The sequence below is a fragment of the Zonotrichia albicollis genome, chromosome 17 (genome assembly GCF_047830755.1).
Source record: "Zonotrichia albicollis isolate bZonAlb1 chromosome 17, bZonAlb1.hap1, whole genome shotgun sequence".
NCBI classification, from domain to species: Eukaryota; Metazoa; Chordata; class Aves; order Passeriformes; family Passerellidae; genus Zonotrichia; species Zonotrichia albicollis.
The window spans coordinates 1,490,993-1,517,131 of record NC_133835.1 but is presented as its reverse complement, the minus strand read 5'-3'; the positions used below and the strand labels follow the sequence as shown (position 1 = coordinate 1,517,131).

The 26,139-nt window shown below is 59.5% G+C and overlaps 1 protein-coding gene across 7 annotated transcripts in view; it reads left to right on the top strand.

Moving 5' to 3' along the window:
- DLGAP4 (DLG associated protein 4) overlaps positions 1-26,139 on the top strand; it is a 155,974-nt gene that overhangs the window by 65,740 nt on the left and 64,095 nt on the right. For 6 of the 7 annotated variants that reach the window (XM_074553674.1, XM_074553673.1, XM_074553676.1 and 3 more), the window contains one exon: positions 18,833-18,923. The exons of the other annotated variant lie outside the window; for it this stretch is intronic. The gene's annotated coding sequence lies outside the window, so the exon portion shown is untranslated. The remainder of the gene's footprint in view (positions 1-18,832; positions 18,924-26,139) is intronic. 7 annotated transcript variants of the gene reach the window in all.

The window sequence follows — 26,139 nt, the reverse complement described above, 5'->3', positions numbered from 1 at the left end:
GGACCTGGTGGCTTTGACCACCTCCATGTGTGCCGGGGGCAAGGAGCTGTTTCCAGCTGGTGCTCTGTGGCATCCCGATGTTGGCCTGGCTCTGGAGTGTTCTTGGTGAGGTCAGCTCACCCTGCCCTGCACTCCCAGCCAGCAGCACGAGCTGCCCTGATGACAAATGGTCCCAAAGACAGGACTAAGGAGAGCTCAGTAAATTCTCATCTCACATTCACTCATCACTTTGAGCAGCAGCTTGCCTGGCCTGCTCACAGGGCTGCTGTGACAATGGGACAGTGACACCCTGAGCTGCACGAGTCTCCCACAGCACCTGCCAGCCCAGCTCTGAGGGGCTTCTCAGCCTCTCCTGCCCTAGGGCTCACTCCTGAGCTTGTCCTTGGCCAGGACTGTTCAGTGCTGTGGGCTGAAGGGCCCAGGGATGTGGTTGAGATAAGGAATCTCTTCCCAGCACTGTGGCCAGGTCTCTGCTGGGCACACACCCACAGCCAGGGCAGGAGGCAGACAGAGGAACAGGAACAGGCCCATCCTGCTCCTGAGGCTCACAGCTCAGGGACAGAGCCCACCCAAGCCTCCTTGGAATCTGCTCCCAGACTCTCAGTCTCCCAGAAGCTGACTCCAGCACAGCCTGCTGCACTCACAGGCCACGCTGGAGTTTGGGAACATCTCCAGTGACCACATGGGATGGACCAGACAGGAAAACAAGCAGGCAGCAAGCCTGAATGCTGTTCCTCCCCTTCTACCAGGATCCCTCCCTTTCCACACCTGTAACAAGTTTTGCACAATCCCCAGATTTCCCCAGGTGACACTTGGTGCAGCAGCCCCTTACCTTGCTCACCCTTTGGGGAGTTTCTGCTGCCCCCCCAGGGGGGCAGAGCAAAGGGGTAAATGTTCAGCTGTGATGATTTAGAGTTTTTTAGGTCTGAGGGGGATTTTAGGGGTGCCTGAGGGGCAGCTGAGGCCAGCACCACCTTGTTTCCTCAGGCTGCTCTCTGGTTATTCACATCCTTACACAGCTAACCCTGGAGGACAGGCACAGGGACACAGCAAGGGAAGTGTGACAGGAGGGTGTTTTTAGGTGACCATCCCTCTCATTTGAGGTGTTGTACTTCTCTACAATGTATGTGTGAACACAGGAGCACTGTAGCCCCCTGCCTTGGCAGGGAGTTTTTCACCCATCCAGACTCCTTATTAAGAGTCTGTTGTCAGATAATGGCACGAGGTAAATTGGTGTCTGTGGGTGCCTGAGCTGAGCCCACCACGCTGTTCCATGGGAATAAATCAAAATGCCAAGGAGGCCTGGGAAGTGTCAGCCCTGCTGCCCTGCCAGCCCCAAGCACAGCAGCACACAGCATCAGGCTCAGCCTGCCAGACACAGCACAGTGAGCACGTTAGTCCCTAATGAGGCCGGGCCCCACTGTGCCAGGCAGACAGAAATCCTCATGCACAGCCTTTTCCAGCCCTGCAGGGCTTAGGAGCTCTCCCGGTAAGCCAGGCAGAGGAAATGGGATAAGCCTCGCTTTACCGACGGGGAATTGAGGCACAAAAAGGTTTAAGTGACTTAAAAGGGATTTGGAGAAGAACATCTCCAGAGCCCAGGTGCAGAATCATCCCTGGAAGAAGGCGTGACCTTTCAGTGTCACCTCATTAGAAACACCGGGTGGCACAAGAAGGAGGTGGCAGCGGCCCCAGAGGAGAATTGCTGCTGCCAGCCCTGCTCCGTGTGCCCCCAGCTCCTCTGTGCTCCCAAATCCTTCAGCTGCCCCCAGCTCCTCCATGAGCCCCCAGCCCTCTGTGTGCCCCCAAATCCTTCAGCTGCCCCCAGCCCCTCCATGTACCCCCAGCTCCTCCATAGGCCTCCAGCTCCTCCATGAGCCCCCAACCCTCTGTGTGCTCCCAAATCCTTCAGCTGCCCACAGCCCCTCCATGAGCCCCCAGCCCCTCCAGATACCCCCAGCCCCATCATGTACCCCCAGCCCCATCATGTACTCCCAGCCCCTCCAGGTACCCCCAGCTCCCCCGTGCCACAAGGCTGGTGGGCTGCAGGCAGCCCCTGGGGCCGTGGCCAGGCAGGCAGCTGTGTCCCCTCCTGCTCTGTTGTCCCTTGGCCTGTGCAGGGCCACACAGGGACTGGCCCATAGGCAGCAGTGGTGCCTGTGCCAAGGTTGGAAAGGCACTGTCCTGCTGCCATCAGTGGCTCTGGGGGAGCAGCCCCTTGGCATGTGCCCAGGAGAGCTCTGGAGAGGGAGCCAGGCGATCCCAGGGCACCTGTGTGCCAGGGGCTCTGCCATCCTGCATGTCCCCTGCCTGCTGCTGGCACCCGAGCTCTCCTGGGCACGTGCCAAGGGTTTGTCTCCCTCTCCTTTGCTCCCCCTGCTCGTGGGCACTGTGGTGGCTCTGGCTCGTTGTCACAGCCCGGGGAATTGTGGCAGCACGTGCCCAGTGTGTGTGCCCATGTCAGCAGGGGTGTGTGGGCATGGGCACACGGGGACAGCCCTGGATGCCCAGCAGCGTCCCTGCAGGGCATGGCAGGGGCTGGGGGTGAGAGGGGCTCACCTGGAGCAGGGTCAGTGCTGCCAGCCTGAGCAGGGACAGGCTGTACTCCCCAGGACCCATCCCTGCTGACACCCAGGGCAGGGCTGTGTCCCCAGGGACTGACCATGCAGGTGGCACTGGCTGTGTCCCCAGGGACTGGCCATGCAGGTGGCCCTGGCTGTGTCCCCAGGGACACAGGGCCATGCAGGTGGCCCTGGCTCTGTCCCCAGGGGTTGGCCATGCAGGTGGCACTGGCTGTGTCCCCAGGGACTGGCCATGCAGGTGGCACTGGCTCTGTCCCCAAGAACTGACCGTGCAGGTGGCACTGGCTGTGCCCTCCCTGGCACAGCCCAGCCCTGGGCCCAGCTCTCCCATGCTCTGGGAGTCAGGAGTTGTTCTGCAGAGGGGCACTGAGGTGGGTTCTGAAATGGGCACAGGACAGGCATTGCTGGGTGCTGAGGTGTCACATTCAGCCTTCTAGAGAGCCACAGAGGGAGGAATTTTTACCCACTTCACGTTGAGGTTTATTTGCTGCCTTCTGACTTTCCAAGCTGTTTGGCACCCCGTGGCAATGCTGGGATCAGGAGGCCAGAGCTTTGCTGCTTAAACACAGCACAGCAGGCTGGGGTGGCCCCAGGAGCTGGGCACGGGGACCCCACACTGAGTGTTCATGCACCAGAAAGCGCTCTGGGGAGGAGTAACCTGAGCTCTGGGCTGCAGAAAAGGTTTGGTGATTTCCTGTGGAATGCAAAGTGGCACTGCAGCAGCGTGTGGAGCTTGGCTGAGGGAGGCTCCTGGCTGCCCTCAGGGATGTGGAGGATGCAGAGCCCTGCAGAGGGGGTTCTGGACGGACTCAGGGTGTGGGGGATGCTCCCCTCCCCAGAGGGGCTCTTGGCTGGTTTTAGACTTTGGGGGCATTGCTGTGGTGCCCAGAGGGGCTCCTGCACCCTTGGATCTGAATTGCTGTGTGACAGAACAGTCCCTGTGCTTCACCCCACCCAGGCTGGGAAATCTGGAGGGGTCTCAAGGCCCAACAGCATCAGGCCAGGTACCCCCTCACCTGTGGAGCAGTGGCCAGCTCAGCTCTGCAAACCATCATTTGCAAGGCAAAAATAGAATTCTGCTGCTGTTTTCTTCCTTTCCTTCTTTCTGAAGGCCAGGTGGAAGGTGCTGTAGCGCCGGTGGGGACAGGAGGAGCGGGGGAGTTGCTGAGAGCAGGTGTGCCAGTGTAGGCTGGGGCTGTGAATCCTGGTTCTCAGACACTGTTGGAGGCATTTGAGGCACATCTGTTGCAAATTTGGGCTGAAATGCTTTAGTTGTTTATAACCTGCCTGTCCTGTGAGCAGTCAGTGTCTCAGGTGTGTCCCTGCCCTGCTGGGGGGAGCCCAGGGCTGGTTCTGACCTCCCTGTCCTGTCCCTGACCCAGTGCCTGTGGCTCTCCATGGTCACTCACCGGGCAGCGGGGCTGTGCCAGGGCCTCCCCCAGCCCTGCCTGCTGTCCTGGCTGGGGCACAGCAGTGCCAGCCCTGCAGGCAGGGGTTCATGCCAGGGGTCCATGCCAGCAGAGCCTCGGGACACTGCCCAGTGTTCAAGGAGGGGAGCCCGCAGAGCTCTGAGCCCCAGCACCAGGGAGGATCCGCCGAGCAGAGGAGGCTCCACAGGGAGCTGGGCACGGCTGCAGGGTGCCCGCAGAGGAGTGGGCAGTGCCAGGGATCCCTCCTGCCACCCCAGCTGCACCCTGGGGCTCAGAGTCACTGTGCCAGGACTGTGCCAAGCACTGGGAGAGGAGAACCCCCCCAGCTGCCGGGACAGGCTGGGGATGAGGGCTCACATGAATTCCCTGTGACTCCTGGAGCTGTGTGTGTGCTGAGACAGCTGCATCCCTCCTCATCCCACAGCCTGTCCTCCCACTGCACCTCAGCCCTGTCTGCCTCGCCCAGGGCTGCGGAGAGTCCCTGTGCCTGTTCCCAGGCTGCTGGTGCCCACCAGTGGCTGCCACCAGCCTGCCCTGCCCGCCAGGGCTGCATCCCCTGGGCTGGGTGCCACCAGCACTGCCATCAGCCCTGCCCTCAGCACTGCCACCAGCCCTGCCACCAGCCCTGCCACCAGCCCTGCCCTCAGCACTGCCACCAGCCCTGCCACCAGCCCTGCCCTCAGCACTGCCACCAGCACTGCCACCAGCACTGCCACCAGCACTGCCACCAGCCTGCCCTGACTGCCAGGGCTGCATTCCCGGGCTCTGGCAGGGTGTGAGCCCAGGGCTGGAGCTGCTGATGGCCCCAGGGCTGTGATCTGTGCAGACAGGCAGCAGTGGAAGCAGGTGCCCTCTTTTGTGCTCTGGAACAAGGAAAGCCATGGCCCAGAAGGGGCTGGTTGAGGCTCAGGGGCAGCTGTGTCACCTGTGGGCCTGCTGGCACATCTGTGCCATCTGCAGTGGCATGGGAGCTCCCCTGGTTCCAGCTGTTTCCTGATCCCCAAACTGGAGCAGAGGCTGGAGCCACCTGGGCATCCCAGACCCCAGGAATGTGGGCTGCCCACCTGGGAATGGGGGCACCGATGCTCAACCCATGTTCCCAAAGCACTGAGGGGTCTGCAGAGGCTGCTGGTGTCCCCACATGTATTTTAGGACAGGAAGAAATGACCTCAAATTGTGCCAGGGAAGGTTTAAGATTGGATATTATGGAATATTCCTTCATGGAAAGGGTGGTCAGGCAGTGGAGGGGTCTGCCCAGGGCAGTGGTGGAGTCACCATTGCTGGGTGTGGATGTGGCACCTGGAGATAAGGGTTAGTTGACGGGCTTGGAGGAATGGTTGGATTTGATGATCTTGGAGAGCTTTCCCAACCCTAGTGGTTTTCTGATTCTGTGACTCCATCCCCTCCCCAGATCACTCTCTTGGAGTGGCAAACTCAGATCTTTTTCAGTGCAGAACCCTGGGCTGAGCTGCAGACACTGAGGGGCTGCACTGCTGCTGCACCCACAGCTGCATTCCCCTTTAGCTGCCACAGAAGGGACTGAAACTGAGACTCTGCCATCCTGGGCTGGCAGGACAGAGGCACTGAGGGAGCCGCACAGCTGCATGCAGCACTGCACACCTGTCTGGGGGTGCTGCCTGCCTCAGTTTCCCCCTCTGTGGTGAGGGGACAACTGTTCCCAGCTGTTTGCAGGAGGCACTGCAGGGGCTGAGCTGAACAGAGGAGATCACAGAGTGGTTTGGGTGGGGAAGGATCCTAAAACCATCCATGGGCACGGGCAGGGCACCTTCCCCTGCCCATGGTGCCCCAAGCCCTGTCCAACCCAGCCCTGAACAGGGATGCAGGGGCAGCCACAGCTCCTCTGGGAGGGTGTGTAAGGGTAAAAGGGTGACTTTAGCACTCCAAGTCCTTGATAGAGGCCCCATGACCACCTGGGAAAGGCTCTTCTTTCCCTGTGTCCCCTCCCAGGTGGGACAGGGCTGTGTGGGAGCAGAGGGGAGCCCAGCACTGCTCTGCTGCAGAGCCCTGCCTAGGTGGGCACAGAAGGGCTGCTCTGGCCCTGCCTGCTGCTGGGGTGGGTGTGATTTGGGTCAGGACATGGCAAGAATGGGATCAAGCTGCTAAAAATGTCCTGTGAGAGAGAAAGGAGAGCCCACAGCTCCCTCAGAAGGGCCTCAGGTCCCTGGAGCCTGTGTGCTGGCAGCCAGGGCAGACACCCCTCCTGGCTGGGTTTTGCTTTGGAAACATCAGGGTTTGGGGTTTCATCCCTCCATCTGGGGAGGATTTTGGAGGTTCAGTGTCACCACCCTGGGCAGAGGGCTGTCCTGCCACCCCTGCACATGTCACCCTCCCTTTCCCACTGGGGTTCTCCTGAGCTGCACCAGACCAGCAGCTCATGGGGAAACACAGCAGAGCAAAGCCTCCTGTGCTTCTGGGGAGCAGTGGGGTGTCCCTGGGCACGGGCAGCTGGGCAGGAACCTTCATGGAGCTTTTCCCCTGGGGAAGGTTGGGGCAGGAGGGAGGAATTACCCCAGAATCTGCCTCTGTGTGCTGGGGAATAGAGCAAAGCACATCCCCCTCTGCCAAGTGCCAGTGTCTGTGTGAGCTGGGGCTCCAGGACAGCCCAAAATCCAGCCAGTGCCATGGCAGGGCTCTGCCAGGGTTCTCCACCTCCAGAAAACCCCCCAAGGGACTGAGAGCCAGGGCTGTGTCTCTGCAGAGCTGGGCAGGGACTGGGAGGAGCCCTTGGTCTCCAGTTTTGCCTTCCCGTGCTGCTGTGTTCAAAGATTCAGCAGCTCTGGTTCCAGGCACAGCAGGCAGAGCTCTCCTGGAAACAGCTGGACTGGAGCAGTCGAACTCAGCTCCCAGGAAAGCAGCAGGACCTTGGCTGGTCTTTGGGGATCCCACCATGCTGGGGACCCCTGGGACAGGCAGGGTGAGCCCCAGGAGCTCAGGGGGCTGTGGGACTCCATCCCTAAACCCTTCTGGAGCTGCAGCCCTTGGCACGGGGATGTTGCTGCAGCCAGGGCCCTTCCCAAGGGCTGGCTGTGGGACCCCTGGGTGCAGGGCACACCTGGGGAGCACAGAGTGGGATCCTGGCATGCAGGGAGCCCCAGGAGGGTTTAGGGATGGAGGCAAGGAAGCACAAATGCAGGATTCCAGAGAGACCAATCCCAGTGAGGGATCAGAGGCAGGCTGCAAATCCCGGGGATGCCTGGCTTGTGTGAAAGGAAGGGGCTGCAGCAGCTGCCTGCTGATGCATTCCTGGGTAAACACGGGGGTGGAGAAGAAAGAGCTCAGCTAAAGGACACAAGAACTGGTGCAGTGTTTGGGGATGTTCAGGCTGAAACCCACGGTTTGATTTTTCAGATCCTCTGGGGAGCTCACCTGCCAAACTGAGCCAGTCAAAATCCAATTTTTTTAAAGTCAAAGTGCTTCCCCTCAATACCTCCCTCCAGGATGCCTCAGCAGCAGTGTCAGGGTTTCCTTCCATTTCAGCTAATTTCATGATACTTACAAAATTCCACCAAAGCTGGAATTGGAAACAGAACGTCTGTCTGTCTGGACAACAGGGCTCATCTTCTTCCTCCCATTCTCATCTAATTTCACTGTCTCTCATATTTCTGCCTCATTCCCTGCTCTGCCCTGCACACCCCCCTCCATGGCTGTGCCCCTCCATGCCAGGGCACAGGATCATTCCTGGCACGTCCCCTGCCTGCCCAGCGCTGCCAGGAGCAGCAGGAGGAGCAGAGGAACTCCTGTGACCTGCAGGTTCTGCCTGTCTGGCATCTCCTGCAGCCTCCCTTTGTGTTTATCAAGTGTCTAGAGCAGAGCCCTGCGATGTCTCTCCCTCCCGAGGGTGTTGGAGGATTAATGAGTTGATGTTTGCATAGAGCTTTGAAAGGAGGAGCCAGGTGGGAGGGTGGCAGGAGCAGAACTGGATTCCTGCATCCCATCTCCTCCCTCCCCTCACTGAGGGTGGCAGCCCCTGTGCCCTCCCTGTGCCAGCTCACCTGGGGGACAGGGCTGCTCCAGGTGCAGGCCAGGGGACAGCCTGTGGGGGAAACCACTGATGGGAAAGAGAATCATGGAAAGCTTGGATTGAAAGGGATCTTAACACTCATCTCATCCCACCTTCTGCCATGGGCAGGGACACCTCCCACTGTCCCAGGTGCTCCAAGCCCCGTCCAGCCTCACCTTGGGCACTGCCAGGGACGCAGGGGCAGCCACAGCTACTCTGGGCACCACGTACCACAGAGAAGAAATTTTTCTCAGTATTTCATCTGCCCCTGCCCTCTGGCAGTGGGAAGCCATTCCCCCTGTCCTGTCCCTCCAGACTCTTGTCCAAAATCCTTCTTCAGCTCTCCTGGAGCTTCTTTAGGCCCTGGAAGGGGCTCAGGGATCCCCCTGGATCCTCCTGCCCTCCAGGCTGAACATCCCCAGCTCTCCCAGCCTTTCCTCATGAGTGAGGTTCCATCCGTCTAATCTAAAGTTTCACCCACAGGACTTTCTTTTCTTCTTTATTCCAATCTATGCAAAAGGAAAACAAACTCCAGTTGTTTCACCAACTTCCTTTCAGTTGTCTGTGCCAGCTGCCCCCAGAGCAGCTGGTTCTGGGGAGATGCAGGAGCTCTCCCTCTCCTGGAGCAGAGCTTTCCTGTCTGAGCAGGGCAGGTCCAGCATGCTGGACAGCAGAGCTGGGATTTCCAGCTGGAGAATTCCCAGCAGCCCTGGCTCCATGTCACTGCACCTCAGTAGGGGCTGGGCTGGGCTGGGCAGTTCGTGTTGGAGCTGGTGATGTTAATTAAGAGGTAACGAGCATGGTGGAGATGTATTTTCAGGCTGTGTACTTGGAACTGATTATGCACAACTGGGAAATGGAAAATGGACCTCCAGCTCATTTTCCTGTCCTCTTCACAGCAGCAGTTAATTATTGTGGTGGGTAACACTGCCCTGGACAGGCCTGGCAGGGAGCAGCTCTGCCTCAGCTCCCTCCCTCCATCCCACACCCTGATCCAGGCAATCTTCCCCTTCCTGCACAGGCTGGGAGTGTCTTCCTCACTCCCAGCCTGTGCAGCCTCAGGGAGAGGGAGGCTGATTGTGGCTGTGGGGATGTTGAAGCCTGGAAAAGCAGGGCTGTGGTCAGCCTGGCAGGCAGGGCAGCTCTGGGCTCAGCTCTGGGCACTGGGTGTGCAGTGCTGCCTGCCTGGCATCTCCTTCCCCAGCGGGAGCACAGGGCAGCTCCTGGCAGGGTTCAGCAGGCTGCAGCTCTCTCCTTGTCCCCATCCTATGCCTCAGTTTCCCCTCTATCAGTGAGGGTGATACTTTGAGTGGGGGCGATAATTGAGTGAGGCTGGTGGGATTTGCATTTGCCAGAGTTCATCCCTGTGCTGCAGCACTCTTTCCAGAACCAGTGGCTCCAGTGGGCACGGGGTGCTCTGGTTTTCCACATCTGTGCAACGTGAGCCAGTCCTTGTCATGTTTTCCTCCATCTGGCTTTGCACACAGCTTCGCTCCCCATCTCCCTGCCTGGAGCCAGTGGCTGCCTGCATGCAGCAAACTGGGCTGTGCTGGGAACTGTCCTGGGCCGGCCCTCTGCACCCCACCCTGCTCTCTGTGGGGACACAGATGATGCCACAGGGGTGCAGCAGCTGCCTGGACGGGCAGGGAAGGGCTCTCCAGCCTGGCTGGCAGTGCCTCCCAGCCCCAGCTGTGCCCAGTCTCAGCCACAGCAGACTGGGGGAGAACGGGCAGCACTGGGCAGCAGCTTTAACCCTTGAGTTCCAGGTGGCCTGCAAACACAGCCTCACACAGCCCTCGGGCAGTGCCAGAGCCCAGCACAGCAGGCACCCCTAATGCTTTTATAATCTGCTTTCTTGTCCGTGACTGTTCTCCCAGGAAAGGGAGGGGGAGGCATGATTAATTTTCATTAGCCTGGTAAATAATAAGCTTGTTTCCGCTAGTCTTGCCCTGTAATTAGGGCTCTGGTGCCAGGGCCCTGAGAAGGAAGCTGGGATTTGCTGGTGACTCATGGGAAGCTGGGCCAGTCTGGACATCCTGCCCTGGGCAGGAAAAGGGGAGAGGCTGGGGCCCCTTGGAGAGACAGAGCTTCCAGAGGGCACAGGAGCAAGGGACAGGGTCCTCTGAGGGCAGAGGGAAAAAGCCACTTTGGGAGAGGGAAAACCCAGCCAGGGAGAGAGAAAACCCCACCTAGGCAGAGAGAAAACCCATCTGAGAGGGAAAAACCCACTCAGGAAGAGGGAAAAATCCACCCAGGGAAAGAGAAAAACCCACCCAGGGAGAGGGAAAAACCCATCCAAGGAGGAGAGGGAAAACCCATCCAAAAGTAGGCTATTATTCAAGGGAAAATGGAAGCAAATCTTTTGGCCCAAGAACTGGATCTTGCCGTGGATGTAGGATGATCTCAGGAGGATGTAGGATGAGTTCAGTGATGTGGAGTTGAGGAGGGGAAGGAGCACTGGGGCGTTTGCTCTGAATGTGGGGCTGGGTGAGCCAGAGGCAGCAGTGCCCAGGGGTGTAAAGCAGCAGGGAAACATCTGCACCATGAACAAACCCCTGCAGGTGAGGGCACCTCTGTGTCTGTCAGAGGGGCTGGGATCCGAGCCTGCCCCGCAGGGAGCGGCTGCTGGGGGACTCTGTTCCCCACCAGGGGACAAAGCATCCCAAGGGACCAAGGTGGGATCCTCTTGCACAGGCAGCAATGTGGAACTTGCTGCCCTGAGATCCCAGAGTCACAGAGCTAAGGGAGTTCAAAGGAGAAATGGAAAAGGCTGGAAGGGGTGTGGATGAGGAGGGTGGCCCTGCCTGCAGGGGAGCCTCTGGAACAAGCAATGTCCAGGATGGCACCAGCACAGGGCACCTCCGGGAATGGCTCCATCCCAGCAGCAAGGGGCTTCCCAAGGACGGGCAGGAGGTGTGCCATGCTCTGCACGTGAGCCCAGCCCCAGAGCCTCCACGGGAGGAAGCTCCTGCCAAGGAATGAGCGCACAGCCCCATCAGGGAGCAGTGTTTTCCCAAGCCAGCAGATGCAGCGAAAACCCTCATTGAAAGAGCTGTTTGCTAAGGAAAAAACAACTGGCACGCTAATTAAAAGCGACTGATTAAAGGACTGAAAGGGAATTACTCATCGTAATCGTTAAAGGCAGCACCTGCAGAGCTCTCCCTGCTCTCGGAACACGAGCATCCTCCGCACTGCCGAGGGGACATGGCAGGGACACGGCAGGGACACGGCAGGGACACGGCAGGGACATGGCAGGGACACGGCAGGGACACGCAGCTCTGCGGTGACGGAGCTGGGGCAGCCCCGATGGGCACGGCACGGCCCCTCCTCTGGCGGGCACCAGCGCTGCCCTGTGGCCAGCAGCCCGACCCTGTGGCCACCAGCCCTGCACCTCCTGCGCACTGCCATGAATTGGTGGCCGGCAGGCGGTGACATCGCTGTGACAGCAGCCAGAGCAGAGAGCCCAGCCCCACAGCCCAGCCCAGCCCCATAGCCCAGCCCAGAGCCCAGCCCAGGCCCATAGCCCAGCCCAGCCCCACATCCCAGCCCAGCCCCATAGCCCAGCCCAGAGCCCAGCCCCAGAGCCCAGCCCAGTCCAGCCCCACATCCCAGCCCAGCCCCACAGCCCAGCCCAGCCCAGCCCAGCCCCAGAGCCCAGCCCAGAGCCCAGCCCCATAGCCCAGGCCAGCCCCACAGCCCAGCCCCACAGTCCAGCCCAGTGCCCGGCCCTGCCCTGCTCTCCTGGCTCCCTCCCTTGTACCTAAGGAGCTGCTGTGGCCGCCTCAGCGCGGGGCTCGGGCCCAGCTCAGAGCAGGGACCTGCTCCAGGCCCGGCCGGGTGTTGGCAGCTCCCATGGGTGCTGCAGCTTCTCCCAGGAGTCACACAGGAGCTTCTTTGTCCATTCCCTGTCAGAGGCAGAGCAGGAACAAAGCTGAGGCTCCTCAGCAGGACTGCACAAGCATGGGGCTTTGTGGCACCTGTGTGGTGTGTGTGACACAGTTTAGGGGTTTTTTGCTGAATTTGGTGTGGCCATGTCAGGTTGTGCCCAGCCTCAATGAGAGATGCTGCCCTTTGTCCCTGGCCAGCAGACAGGCAGTGTCAGGGACAGGGAGCAGGACAGATCCCTCAGGTGTTCCTGCACAGGAGAGCAGGGCAGCTCCCAGCAGGCCAGGACATGGGACATGGGCTGTGCTCTGTCCCCTGACCCCAGGCAGGAGCAGGACCCCGGGTTCCCTCGTGGGGACACGCTGGGGACAGGCTGGGGACAGGCTGGGTGCCACAGGAGGTGGCTCTGAGCCACCCTCTGGCCTTCTCCTCCCTCTGCAGCCCCATTGTGCCCTGGCTGTGCTGCTCAGCCCAGGGCTGCAGAAGGAGCCAGCAGTGCCAGCGACAGTCCCTGGCTGGATGTAGAGGCAGCTGTGGCACTGGAAATAAGCCTTCCTTTGGCTTTGGGGCAGCGCACCTCCATTCTTTTCCACAGTCACCCAGACTGGATATTAGGGGAAGTTTCTCCACAGCGAGGGTGCTGAGGCACTGGCACGGCTGCCCAGGGCGCTGGTGGAGTCGCCATCCATCTCTGAAAGTGTTAAAAACGTGTGGATGTGGCACCTGGGGACGTGGGTTAGGGGTGGACCTGGCAGTGCTGGGTTAAGGGCTGCACTTGGGGATCTGAGAGGGCTTTTCTGATTGTACTGACTCCCTGATTGTGTGACCATCCTCCCAGACACCCAGCTGCCATAAACTGAGTCCCTTTTCCAGCAGGGCACTGTGGGTGCCACACAGGCCCTGCTCCTCTGCCTTCCCTGGCTGAGGCAGGGTCTCCCTTTAGCCAGGATTCTGTACAGATGTGTCCAGCTGTTGAGCCACCGTGTCCTGCACATCCCTGGTGGCTGCAGTGCTCAGCACTGGTCTCTCCCACAGAAGGGAACCTGTTTCCCCTGCAGATCACAGAGCTGCTGGCAGAGCAGCTGCCAGCCTGGTGAAGGCCCTGTGCATTCTTGCACTGTCTTCCTCTGCTGGAGCATATCTGAGAGCTTTGCAGGTGGGTATGACTCAAAGTGCTGACCTTGCCTGCCGTGACATCTGATGTCCCTCTGCGCCCTCATTCCTCCCTGGAGTTGTTGATTTTAGCATTTGCTGGGTTTAACACTCCAATTATGTGACGCTCCCAGCCAGGTTTCAGGAGCACAACTAGGTCAGATCCTTGTCCATGTGTGAGCAGAGTGTGTTATCAGGCTCCCTGGCATCGCTGGGAAGGCACTTTGGGAATTTCTTCTCTCCAAGTCCCTTGTCTGGACCAATTTTATTCTCCACATTGTTATGTCACTCAGGTGCAGGCTCCAGTCCCTCCTGTTTGTTCTCCCTCGCTGTTTCCTGTCCTGTGGTCTGTCCCCACCCCATGCCCACAGGAAGCCTGTCCCAGTCCCTGCAGCCCCAGCCCCAGGCGTGCCCTGCCCTCTCCTGGGAGCTCCTGTCCCTGGGCTGTGGCCCCAGTGCTGCATCCCTGCTCACAGTTCCAGGCTGCCCAGCTTACAGACATCCCTGGTGGGCCTGGGGAGGGGACGTGCCACCCCTGGGTCCCTCAGCAGGAGCACTGTCCTCCCTGCTGGGGCACAGCTCTCTCAGTGCCGGCAGGGAGAGGCTCAGCTCTGCTCCTTCCAGCTCCTTCCAGCTCCTTCCCCCATTCCTGCCCTGGGACCTCAGCGCTGTTTGCTGCCGTCCCCGTGCCAAGGACAGGTAACCCCCACCCTCAGTGCCCTCCCCTGCTCCCAGCCAGGGCTGCTGGCCTGGCCATGCTCCCCTCTCACAGAATCCTCAGCTTGGAAGAGACCTCCAAGATCACCAAGTCCAGCCATCAACCTGGTCCCACCACAGGCACCCCTAATCCCCATCCCTGTGTGCCACATCCCAGTGGCTCCTGAACACTTCCACACCTCCTCCTTGGGCAGCCCATTCCTGTGCCTGGCCCTCTTTCAGTGAAACTGTTTTGTCTAACACCTAATCTGAACCAGTTGAGTAGAGCAGAGCTTATCTCAGTGTTTATTTAGTAAATTGGTGGCAGCAAATTTAATATAAGACCTTAGCAGCAGAGAGGGTGATGTTTCTTTCAACTCAAACAGATTTCAGGCACTCAAAGTCACTCTTCTTCCTTTAGGAGATGTCCCCAAGGTCTGGCTGGTCCCCTGTGTATAAAGGAGTGCTACTGTCAGGTCCCCACTCTGTCCCCAAGGTTCCTCTCAGTTGACAGTGATGTGGGTTTGATTTCTAGGAGTGTCAGGGTGGATCTTTTGCCTCAGCTTCTCGCTGACTTCAACTTCCATCTCCAGCAGGATCAGTGTGTGTTGTGCTTGTGCTCAGGACAGCCTCCTGTCAGGAGAGCAGGGACAGGAGCAGGAACAGCCCACTCCATGTGCTGTAACCTCATTTCCCTGCTGCCCTGCCCCAACAGGACCCTGCTGACGAGGCATCTGCGTGGGAGCCTTGGCCTTGGGGAGGGGAGCACCTTCCTCACAGCTCAGCAGGACTTCCCACCCTCCCACCTTTGCTCCATTGTTCCCTCTGCTGTTTTCACACACATATTTCCCTTCCATGCCTCCTCAGAAGGATCTTAATCCTGCCTACCAATCTCCTGCCCTATGCTCAGCCCTACCTCACCTGTGCTCTCCCCTCTCTCCAAGCAGCCCCTTGTCCTTCCCTGGAGGTGCTGCCCCCAAACATTCTCCATGCTGATTCTTTCTGGGATGCCCAAAGGAGCTCAATGCATTTGTTTTACCCAGAGAAATGGTGCAGAGATTACAAGAGCACACCAATATTTCTTTTCATTAGTTCTCTTGCTGGATTTGCACACAATGGTGTTATGGCCAGTTTCAGAAGGGTTGGCAGTGTCTGTACCTGATCTTAGAGTTTGTGTTAGAGGGGTTCAGTCTGGGGACAGCAGCAGGAGGGGTGGCAGCAGCAAGAAGGGGCCCTTGCTCAGCCCCTTGCCATCGCTGGGCACCTGCCTGTGGGGCTGTGCCCTGCTCCTCACCCTTTCCCCCCTGCCCCTGTGCCAGGCCTGCTCATGCCATCCCTGCAGCATCCCTGCTGTGCTCGTGGGGTCCCTCAGGGACTCTCAGCCTTTGCACAGAGCTCTGGGTCCAGCTCTGGGCTGGCTGCCAGGTCCCTGTTCCCTGCAATGGAGGCTTCCTCTCCTCTCAGGTTTACCCAAAGCAGCCGTGGGTGGTTTGCTGAGGTTCGTCCAAATCTGGAGGAGAGCAGGAAGGAGCAGGAGGTGACAGCCCAGCCTGGGAGGGTCCTCTCTTCTCACAGGGACCGTCCCAAGATGCTGCTGTTTGACTGTAACCTTCCACAGGATTTTCCCTGGAATTAGATCCCAGCCCACCTGCACCTGCCCAGCTCTGGCCTTGCTGTGCCCTGGCTGTGAGCACACCGGGGTCCCCTGGAGTGGCAGAGGGGGAAGGACCACCCTGCCCTCCTCCTCTGCTTACTGGGCTGAAACCCCACTGCCTTCCTCAGGAGGCCCCAGCAGACTCTGATGCTCCATATTCATCACCAACCTGCAGCCATCTCTGGGGTGGGACCAGGAGCACCAGATCCATCTCTTCAAGGCCTTCTCCAGCCCCACAGAACCACCCAGGCTGCAGCAGGGCAGGCTCTGGCCTCCTCCCTTAGACCAAGAGGACAATGGTGACCAGCTGATGCTCCAGTGAGGCTTGGCTGCAGAGCAGCTGAGACCCCATTCACCAAAATTGTCCTGAAGGGGCATCAGCTCATCAGCAAGGCACCCCTGAGCAGAGCAGGGTCCTGGATGGACCCTTGATGGCTTCCTCTGCCATCCTGGGCCCTCATTGCCTGGAAAACCAGGGCCCAGCTTGGCCCATGCTCCCCCACCCTTCCCTGTCCTTCCATGCAGCAGCTTCCATCCCACCCCTCACACCCAGCCCTGAGCACCCTGCTGCTGAGCATGGCAGGGACAGAGGGACAATGGAGGCAGGGACAGGGGGACAGCGCAGGCAGGGACAATGGAGGCAGGGACAGGGGGACAGTGGAGGCAGGGACAGGGGGACAATGGAGGTAGGACAGAGGGACAATGGAGGCAGGGACAGGGGGACAATGGAGGCAGGACAGAGGGACAATGGAGGCAGGGACAGGGGGACAGTGGAGGCAGGGACAGAGGGACAATGGAGGCAGGGACAGAGGGACAATGGCTGTGTCTGGGTGGAGGGAGGAGGAAAGGGGCACTGGAGGTATCTGCCTGGTTGGTAGCATCGGGTGGTTGGGCTGCTGACACAATTGCTCATTTGCATTTCCTTGGGCATTGATGCTGACATTAATTAAAAGCAATTATGGTGCCATTTTCTCTGTGCAAGAGCAGCATGCAAAGGGGAAAACAGTGTTCCACACCAAAATGCTTCTTGCTCCAGAGCTTCAATGACCTTGTTTAGTTGGAGGAACTGCTGGGTGAGGGGAGGCCTGGCACCCAGGCCCTGCTTCTCCCACCCATTGGATGTGCCAGGGGTGCCAGGATTGGCTGTTCCTGGGGGCCTGAGGCACCCTGAGGGTGCTGGTGACACACACAGACGTGATGGGTGCTGCCAGCTCTGGGCAGGCACTTCCACCCCAATGCTCACAGGGTGCTGGTGCTGGTGTCTGTGCAGCCAGGAGGGTGCTGGGCCATTCCCAGAAGGTGCTGCTGGCTCCATGGTGGCCATCAGTGGCTCTGGTGGTGCTGCCCTCCATCCAGCACTGTGGCACTAGAGCAGGGCACTGTCACACAGAGGGTGACAGACACAGCTGGGTGCTGGCACCGGGGGCAGCGCTGCCTGTGGATCCTGGCTGTGCTGGTGGCTCTGAGTCTGCACCATGGGCACAAACTCAACACAGCTCCCAGTGCTGGAATTCCCTTTCCATGGAGAGAGCTGTGAGAGGGCCAGGCAGTGCCAGTGCAGTGCCTGTGCAGTGCAGTCCCTGGCACCTGGCCCTGCCACAGCCCATCCTGGCACACACAGAGTGGTGGCAGCCACCTCAGGGACACCCCTGAGCCCAGGAAATTCTGGCTCTGGCCTGGGGAGGTGTCCCTTGGGCCACAGCAGAGGCCTGGGCTGGGTGAAGCCACCTGTGCCTCACCTCAGCCTTGGGCTCTGACCTCACAGCCCAGCAGCAGCAAGAGAGGGGAGAGGGGATGTTTGCTGCAGGAGGCAGAGGAGCTGTGGGGACACAAGTGAATGCCCTGCCTGGCTGTCCCAGGGCACATCCCTTTGCTTTGGCATTTCCCTCTGCAGTGCTGGGCCACAGTGGGAGGATGATGAGGGTTTGTACCCACTTTAGGAGGCTAGTCTGCTGATCTGCCCAGTCTTTCCATTCCTCTGTCTGTTGGGATATCCCCCCTGAGGGCCTTGGAGTGAGCACAGCCCTCTGCTCTCTGCCTGCTCTGTGCCTCCCCAGCTCCCCAGGCTTTGCTTCCTTGGCACAGGTTCTGGGAGGATGCTGGGCCTGTCTGAGGAGGACACGGTGCCCAGCCAGGCACCCGGGCTGTGTGTGCCGCTCTGGCTGGGTGGGGCAGGGGCACAGCAGTGCCTCAGGAGCCCTGCAGTGCCCATCTCTCCATCCTGGGCACAAAGTGCTGCTGCCTCATCCCTGGATGTGCTCCTCTTCTGCATCACCGGGGGGAGTCAAGCCCAGCACCTGGATCTGACTTTCCTAAAAAAATTGCTGAGGTTTGTGTCCTTGTCCCAGCCTTCCATCTGAGCCAAGAAACTCGGGTTCCCCTATTTTCACCCCTCTTTGAGCACAGACCTTCTCAAAGCCAGAATGGCCTCCTCCATTCAATTAGGAATGAAAAAGCTGTCCTAAGAAGGCTAACTCCTGTTTTGGCTCCCATGGCTTTTCCAAGCCCTCCTTCCCTGCAGCAGGAGCTGCCCAGTTTGCCCCAGCAGCTCCCAGTGCAGGACAGACAAACTGTGGGTGCTCAGCAATGCAAACCCCAACAGCACTGAGCAGATAACTCAGGCTGTGTTCCCTGTGGGGTTTTGGGGACACTAACAAACATGGGGGTTTCCCCAGATTTATTCAGCTGGTTATTCACAGAGGGAGCATTTTTGCCGTGGTTGGCAGCGTGGTGGGGTGGCAGGGAAGGAGGAAGCAGCAGCTTTAGCTGCAGCACGGTAGCACCCAGTGACCAGATGGGAGAGGCTGAGGGGGAGCTGCTGTGAGCAGCTGGAGGTGACAAAGCAGGTTCTGCTGTGCTGGGACACTGCAAGGGGAGCACCAGAGGTGCTCTGCCACCCCAGGCAGGGGGATTGTCCCCAGGATTGTCCCTCCTGCCTCCCTGGGCTCGGCTCAAAGGGGACAGCCCAGAGGTGAGGCACAGAGGGTGACAGGATCCCCTGCCCAGCTCAGTGGCTCCTGGCATGGTGAGTCCATGACAAACAAACAAGGGAAGAGAGGACAAAGAGCACTTTCCCACAAAGGGGCTCTGCCCAGGCCTGAGCCCCCAGCAAGGAGCATTTTGGATGTTCTCCTCCCCACCTGGCTGATCCCAGCTCATCCTCTCAGTCCATGCAACACCAGAGTGACACAGGACCCACTGCCACATCTTTCCTGTCCTCTGGGCACTGTCTCTGCCTCCCCCTCTGCCATTTGCCCTTTGCTGGGCACAGCCTGGGATCAGGCAGAGCAGTCGAGTGTTTGCAGCTTTGGGCTGTGGGATGTTTGTCAGGGAGATGAACTCTGACCACAGGGATCACAGACACCTCTCTGACCCCTGGGAGGACACGGCCCCTTTTCTCTCTGCCCTGCAGGTCTTCATGAGGGACAGCCCTGGAGCCCAGAGGGACACACGGTGCTCAGGATGCTGAGTCTGGCCCAGTGCTGAGCCCAGCGAGCTGAGAGGTACGGGATGGTCACGGGTGGCTTTGGGATGGACCTGGGGTGGCTTTGGGGCTGGTCACGGGGTGGCTTTGGGATGGACCTGGGGTGGCTTTGGGATGGTCCTGGGGTGGCTTTGGGGATGGTCACAGGGTAGATTTGGGGATGGCCCTGGGGTGACTCTGGGGGTGGCCCCAGAGTGGCTTTGGGATGGACCTGGGGTGGCTTTGGGATGGCCCCAGGTTGGTTTTGAGGATAGCCCCAGAGTGGCTCTGGGGTGGCCCCAGAGTGACTTTGCGGTGGCCCCAGGGTGGCTCCAAAGTGGCCTTGGGGACAGCCCTGAGGTGGCTTTGTGGTGACCCTGGGATGGCTTTGGGATGATCCTGGGGTGCCTTTGGGATGGCCCGGAGTGGCTTTGGGGTGGCTCAGGGTGCCTTTGGGATGGCCCAGGTGCCTTTGGCACTCCCAAGGGCCCCGGGGGCACAGCCCCGGCTCTGTGCATGCCCAAGGGCAGTGGAGCTCCTGCAGGGGCAGCCTGGGGCAGGGAAGCTGGAGGGTGATTCAATGACAGCCCTCCCTCCGTCTGCTGGCGGATCCTGCGCCACGCCCCACAAAATAAAGTTATGAAATGTGCTGCCCATTGCCATGGTAACGGCACGCCTCCGCCTGACCCACTTTGAGACAAAGGAAATGTTCCGAGCTCCGAGCGCTGCGCACGGGCCCAGCCCGGCCCCGCAGGGAGGGCACAGGGAGCTGCTGCCGCTTCCTCCTGCTCCTCTGCACCCCGGGACCCTCAGGCTACAGGAGCTGCTTTGTGGCAGGCACTGAGCAAAGCCGGCGCCAAGAGCATCTCCAGGCTGCATCCCAGACGCAGGCAGGGCCCTGCCTGGCTTCCTGTGCAGATTTAGGGAGCAGGAACCTCTGCCCTGGAGCACAGGAGGGTCCTTGCTCAGCTGGTGGTGCAACAGTGACAGCCACGGCCTTTCAGAGCATCCTGTAACGACTCTGCCACACTCATTGAGGGCAAGGAAACGGAGAATCATGGAGTGAGCTGAGTTGGAAGGGACCCACAAGGATCATCAATCCAACTCTGACCCTGCACAGCCACCCCAACAGTCCCAGCCTGTGCCTGGCAGCGCTGGCCAAACACTCCTTGGGGAGCAGCCTCAGGGCCATGCCCATTCCCTGGGGAGCCTGGGCAGTGCCAGCAGCCTCTGGATGAGGAACCTTTCCCTGATGTCCTGCCCTGGCCCAGCTCCAGCCGTTCCCTGTCCTGTCACTGGTCACACACAGCAGAGCTCAGCACCTTCCCCCAGTAGAGACTCCCATGAAGTTTGACCTCAGTCTCATCCTCTCCAGGCTGAAGTTCCTCCTCCTCAGCGTGGTCTTTGTGCCCTGGGAGGGGCACTGGGCCATGGCCCTGGGGCTGCTGATGGCTCTGGCAGCACAGAGGGCTCAGATGGGGCCTGGGCAGGCTGCCAGCACGGGAGGCCAAGCAGAGTCTCTGCCTTGTCTGGGTCCAAGTTCTCAGTGCAAGGCTGGACATCTCCACCCTGGGAGCCAGGACAAAGGCAGCTCAAGGGCAGCCATGGTCAGGCCTTTGCATTGAGGGCTCTGCATCCCACACTCGCTCCATGGGGGCTCTGCAGACACTCCCTCACCCCCTCCAGAGCCCTTGAGCACCACTGGCCAGAACAGGTCAGCTTTGGGCCAGGATGTTCTCATTAGCTGCACTTCCAGCCAAGCTGGAACATGCCCCATGTGGTCAGCAGCCTGTGCCCCGAGTGCTCTGCAAGGCAGCAGAGGCTGCACGTGGGGTTCAAAGGCAACAATCCAGCTCCTGCCCTGGTCCTTCCCCTCCAGCCACCTCATCAGCTGTCCTGCTCCCTTCCTGAAAATTCCCTTTCTTATCTGTCTCATTTGTCTCATTTGACCTACTTAATGCTTTGCATTTCCTGATTCAGAGCAAATCCCGTCTCACGGAGAACTTTGAGAAACTTCTATTTAGGGACAGACAAATAGATTGCAGAATTTCTGGGGTTTTGTTCCCTGGAGAGTTGCTTATATTACCAGTGACATCTGCATGGAAATAAGTTCTCTGTCTCTCTCAGGAGTTCATCTGCTCCTCCAGCTTAGACAACACCTGAAGTCAAAAATCTTTGGCATATCACAGCCTTTGACTTTCACAGCATTTGGTTTTGCTGGTAGATTAAAAAAAAGCAAACAAACAACCAAAAAAAAACCTACCAAAAAAAAAAAGAGGTAGCAATTAGAGTTCTTAAGATAAATTACTCTTTGTCATTTTGGGATGATGCCAGTCAGATCCCATCCCTCTCATCACCCCAGCTGGCACCAGTGGGCAGAGACAACCTTGACCTGAAAAACAAGTAGGAGACCACTGTTCAGCTGTCATGGGGCCTCAGGAGCTGTGTGTAGATGCCTCATTGAAAGGGCACCAGCCATGTATTCCCACATGAGGAGGGATGTGGGGAAATCCTTCCCCAGGGAGGCAGCTGAGGGATCAGACTGCTGAGCCCAGGCTGGCACTGGCTGCGTTTCCCTGCCAGGCAGGGTGAGGATGGGCAGGGTGAGCCCTGGACCTCCTCAGGCACGGGGCAGCCCCACTGAGGGCTCCCTGTCCCCTAAGCAGGACCCCAAAAGGTGACACACTTGGCTTGCTGGAAGCTCCCTCCATTGCTGTGCTTGGCTCCCTGGTGGCACTGTCACTGTGGGTGGCACTAACTCCTCTCAGGAGCCCCTGCCTCCATCAGGACGGGCAGTGCTCTCTGCTGCCCATCCCTGGGCATGGCTCTGCCCAGCATCCCGGCAGCAGCGTGGCAGGAGGGGGCTCTGTTGTGTAAGGAATTGTTCCAGCTATTTTTATCGGCCACGATCAGATTGTGAACTCTGAATCATCATTAATGCAGGGCTCTGGCAGGCAGGGCCCCAGCAGCACATCCAGAGCTCCTGCTAATTCAGGGAACGCTGGGCTCGGCGTGGGCAGGCCCACGTCACCTGCAGCACAGCTCGCAGATCCTTGCAGCAGGAGAGGGAGGCATTTTCCCCTGCAGGTGGCAAATCACCTCCCCGGATTGCAGCCGTGTTTATTGTGCTGCTGGCTCCAGGTACAAAAGGCAGCTCTGTGTGTGCAGCCAGCCTGGATGGCTGGGCTGGGATGTGCAGCTCTGGGGGAGCTGATGGGCAGAGGGCAGGACAGGCTGACCCCAAGGGTGCCCTCAGCCCCATCAGCCTGGACTGGACTCCTCCTGGAGGATGTGTGCTCTGGGCAGTCCCTTTCACAGACTGCTGCATCTCCTGAGCATCACCCCAGTGGCTCCCAGCCCTTTCTGGCCAGCTCTGCCTCAGCAGTACATGGAACCAGGGAACCAGAGAATTCTGGAATGGTTTGGGTAGGAAGGGACCTTGAAGCCATCCAGTGCCACCTCCTGCCATGGGCAGGGACACCTGCCACTGTCCCAGGCTGCTCCCAGCCCATCCAGCCTGGCCTTGGGCACTGCCAGGGATCCAGGGGCAGCCCCAGCTGCTCTGGGCACCTGTGCCAGGGCCTCAGCACCTCGTGGGGAGCTCTCCAAGTGCCCTTTTCTGGGCCAAGGCATTGCCCAGCCGTGGCTGCATCAGCAGAGCAGGGTGGCCAGGGAGGGGACAGGGTGTCCTTGTGTGGCCTGTGTGTGCCAAGGGCAGGGGCAGAGGCAGCAGGGAGGCAGCACAGAGCCCTGGAGGGTGAAATGAGCCCCCAGCCCAGCACTCCCTGGTTCTGCAGGAGCCCTGTAACACCCAGGGCACCCCAGTCACAGGTACACCCCCCCACAGCCCGTACACCTGGGCAGCCACCATGTGTCACACACCCCTGTGTCACACACAGCACTGTGTCACACACAGCACTGTGTCACACACACCCAACAGCCACACAGAGCTGGATGTGCCCCCATGGAACCAATGAGGCTGGAAAAGGCCTCCGTGGAGCCTGACCATTGAGCCAGCACTGCCACCTTCACCACCACACCGTGTCCCCAGGTGCCACAGCCACACACCTGTGGAACACTTCTGGCTACAGAAGGAGCAGAAATACATACACAAACAAGGAGCAGAAATGTGGGTGAGTGTGATGTGCTCTCAGAGCTCCCTGGGATCTGGCAGCCTTGGTGAGAAGGACTGAGCCCTGCCCAGGGCCTCTGCCATGGATTGGGCTGGCAAATGGCAGCCAGCTGCAAAGATAGATCCTGGAGCAGAGGGGAGCAGAGAGCAGTGGGGTGAGGCTGTGAGAGGGCAGGGAGTCTGCCCCATTCTCTGCCTTCTCTGTGCCCTCAGCTAAGCTGGTCTAGGGTGGATTTGCAACACTGAGGACAATAGAAATAGAGCAGCATCTCCTGAAAGCCATGTGCACCCCAGGAGCTGAGGAGGGGGCACGGTGGGCAGTGGCATTGCCCAATTCCCCCGTGGTGCAGAGCCCCAGCACAGAAGCTGATCACAGCCTGTGGTACCTCACTGCCTGGAGACCCATCCCTGGCAGTGTCCAGGGCAGGTTGGTTGGGGCTTGGAGCAACCTTCCAGCTCTAGTGCAAAGTGTCCCTGCCCATGGCAGGTTGGGGGGACTGGATGGACTGTAAGGTCCCCCCACCCCAAACCACCCAGGAATTCTGTTCTGTGGTTCCAGGCCCTGCCTGGTGTCTGGAGCTGCTGGAGCTGGGTTGGGTGCAGCCCACCCAAACCTGCAGGCTGTGAACCAGGCCCAAGCAGCTGCCTCTGGCTGGGCTCTGGTGCACACAAAAGTGCCATAAATCAGCTCAGGTTAGGCCAGTGCATCCCCTCTGAGCATCAGCAAAGCCACTGGGAAGAGCAAGGGCAGTGCTGAGGAAACAGACTGAGGGGAACAGAGGTAATGGGGTGAAACCAGTCCCTCCCATGGGCTCAGGGGTCCTGTCCTGGCCCTGGCAGCCCCTGCTGGGACCCTCTGCTGGGCAGGTCTTCTCCTGCAGTGACCCTGGTGTCCTCTCTGTGGTGCAGGGCTGACCACCCCTGCTGGGGTGGCTGCCTCAGGGCAGGGTGACACAGCAGGGACACTGGAGACAGCCCCTGACAGTCTGAGAGCTGCAGGATCTTGGATTTGGGAGATTTCGTTTCAAGCTTTTTCCATTCTTCCAAATCTAAAAGATGGTGGGGAAGATCTTGCTGGACATTTCCCTTCCCTGTCTCAACAAAGTGCCAAGGATTGCAGAGAGTGATTGAAATGTAGGAAAACAGTTTAATCCATCTTAGAGGGAGGCCAGCTGCCAGAGGAGGCAGCAAAGACACCACGGTGGGCAGTGGGACTGCCCCCAGCAGGGAGGAACCTCACACCTCCCCTGCTGCCAAGGGAAGGGATCCTGGAGCAGGACAGGCTGCAGGATCACACCTGGAACAGGATAGGCTGCAGGATCAGCATCTGGAACAGGGCAGGCTGCAGGATCACACCTGGAACAGGGCAGGACAGGCTGCAGGATCAGCATCTGGAACAGGGCAGGACAGGCTGCAGGATCACACCTGGGGCAGGCAGGGCAGGACAGGTTTCAGGATCACACCTGGGGCAGGACAGGCTGCAGGATCACACCTGGGGCAGGACAGGCTGCAGGATCACACCTGGGGCAGGCAGGACAGGACAGGCTGCAGGATACACCTGGAGCAGCCCCACAGCAGAAGGGAGCACTGAACTCTGCCATACAGAAATTAGTGTCCACCCTTGGCAGGGGGAAACCAGTCTGGGAGAGAGGGAGCTCCCTGCCCTCCCCTGCTCCCACCTTCCCACCCTTTCTGCTCCTGCCCCTCCAAAACCTTCTCTTCTCTCCTTTCCCACTCATCCCCAGCCCCTCAGGGTTTCCTCCCTGCCCCTCTGCCTCTCCAGCACCTGGAGCCAGCCTGGCCCTGGCTCTTCTGCTCCTCCTGTGCACACCAGACCTTCACTGCATGCATTGATCTGCATTGCTTCATTCCATTTCATGTCCCCACTTCCTTTGATTCCTAAGGCAGTTTGGGTTTATCCCAAAATCACTGAGTCCAGCGAGCACAAGGCAGTCATAAGCTGCCTTAGGAGGAGACTCCTGCTTCAAATATCACCTGCTCTCAGAAGGCAAAGATCTATTTACTGTCAATACCCAGAGCCATCCCTTTGCAATCAAATCAGGTGTGGAGTCTCCTCAGGGTTCCTGTGGTGGTTCCTGTGAGCCTGGTTCCACAGCATGCCTCAGAGCAGGAGGGCCCTGGGCACAAGGGAAGGATTTCACTGGAATTTACTGGGGGAAGGAGGGGAGGGAGAGTGGCTGTGGCAGGCAGAGCTGGGCCTGGCTGGGGTTCAGGGAGGATTTGAGCTTCTGCCTCCTGCAGGGCTTCTCTCCAAGGTGTGCAGGTGGAGCTTGGCCATCCAAAGCCATCTGGAATTCAGATCAATAGCTCAGCCTGGAGCCTGTCCTACACCCCATCCTTCCCTCCTGCCTGGAGGGTTCCTCTAGGAACATCACCTGGGGCTCTCTGTGGGCACTGTGGGTGCCAGCTGGCACAGCCTGAGCCTCCCTGCTGGCACCCCCAGCCAGCACCACCCCAGATCCACCACCCCAGTGGGTCCCATGGGCAGGGGGCTCCAGGGGGCTGATGCTGCTGGAGAGCACAGCGGGAATTAGGATTGCACCCACAGGGGCATTAGGATTGCACCCACAGGGGAATTAGGATTGCACCCCCAGGGGAATTAGGATTGCACCCACAGGGACCAGAAGCAGATGGGCCCCAGTCAAGGCTAAGGCTGCATTTGGTGTTTGGGCAGACAGTTCAGGTTTGGTGTCAACACTTCCCAGCTCAGGCCATGTCCCCATCCCCAAATGCCAGGGCACTGTCTGTGCGGGGGAGAGGGGCCAATCTTCACTCCAGAGCAGCACAGCCCAGCAGGGGCAGGGCACAGCTTGCAGCAGGAGGAAAGGAGCAGCCATGGGGCAGGGGCTGGGTCAGGAGCAGCCCCATGGCCCTGATGCCCAGGGAGCAGCACTGGGAAGCTGCCGGGGTGCAGGAGCAGTGGGCAGTGCCCAGGGCTCTGAGGTCAGCCTGGGCAGGAGCCTCAGAGCAGGCTCAGGGGAGGGGGCTGGGGTCTCCATTGATGGGATGGGAAGCCCAGGCTGAGCTCACTGCAGCTTTACAAAGCCCAGCTTGGCTCTGCCAACCCACTGGCAGTGACAGAGTTAAATGGAGACTGCAAAGC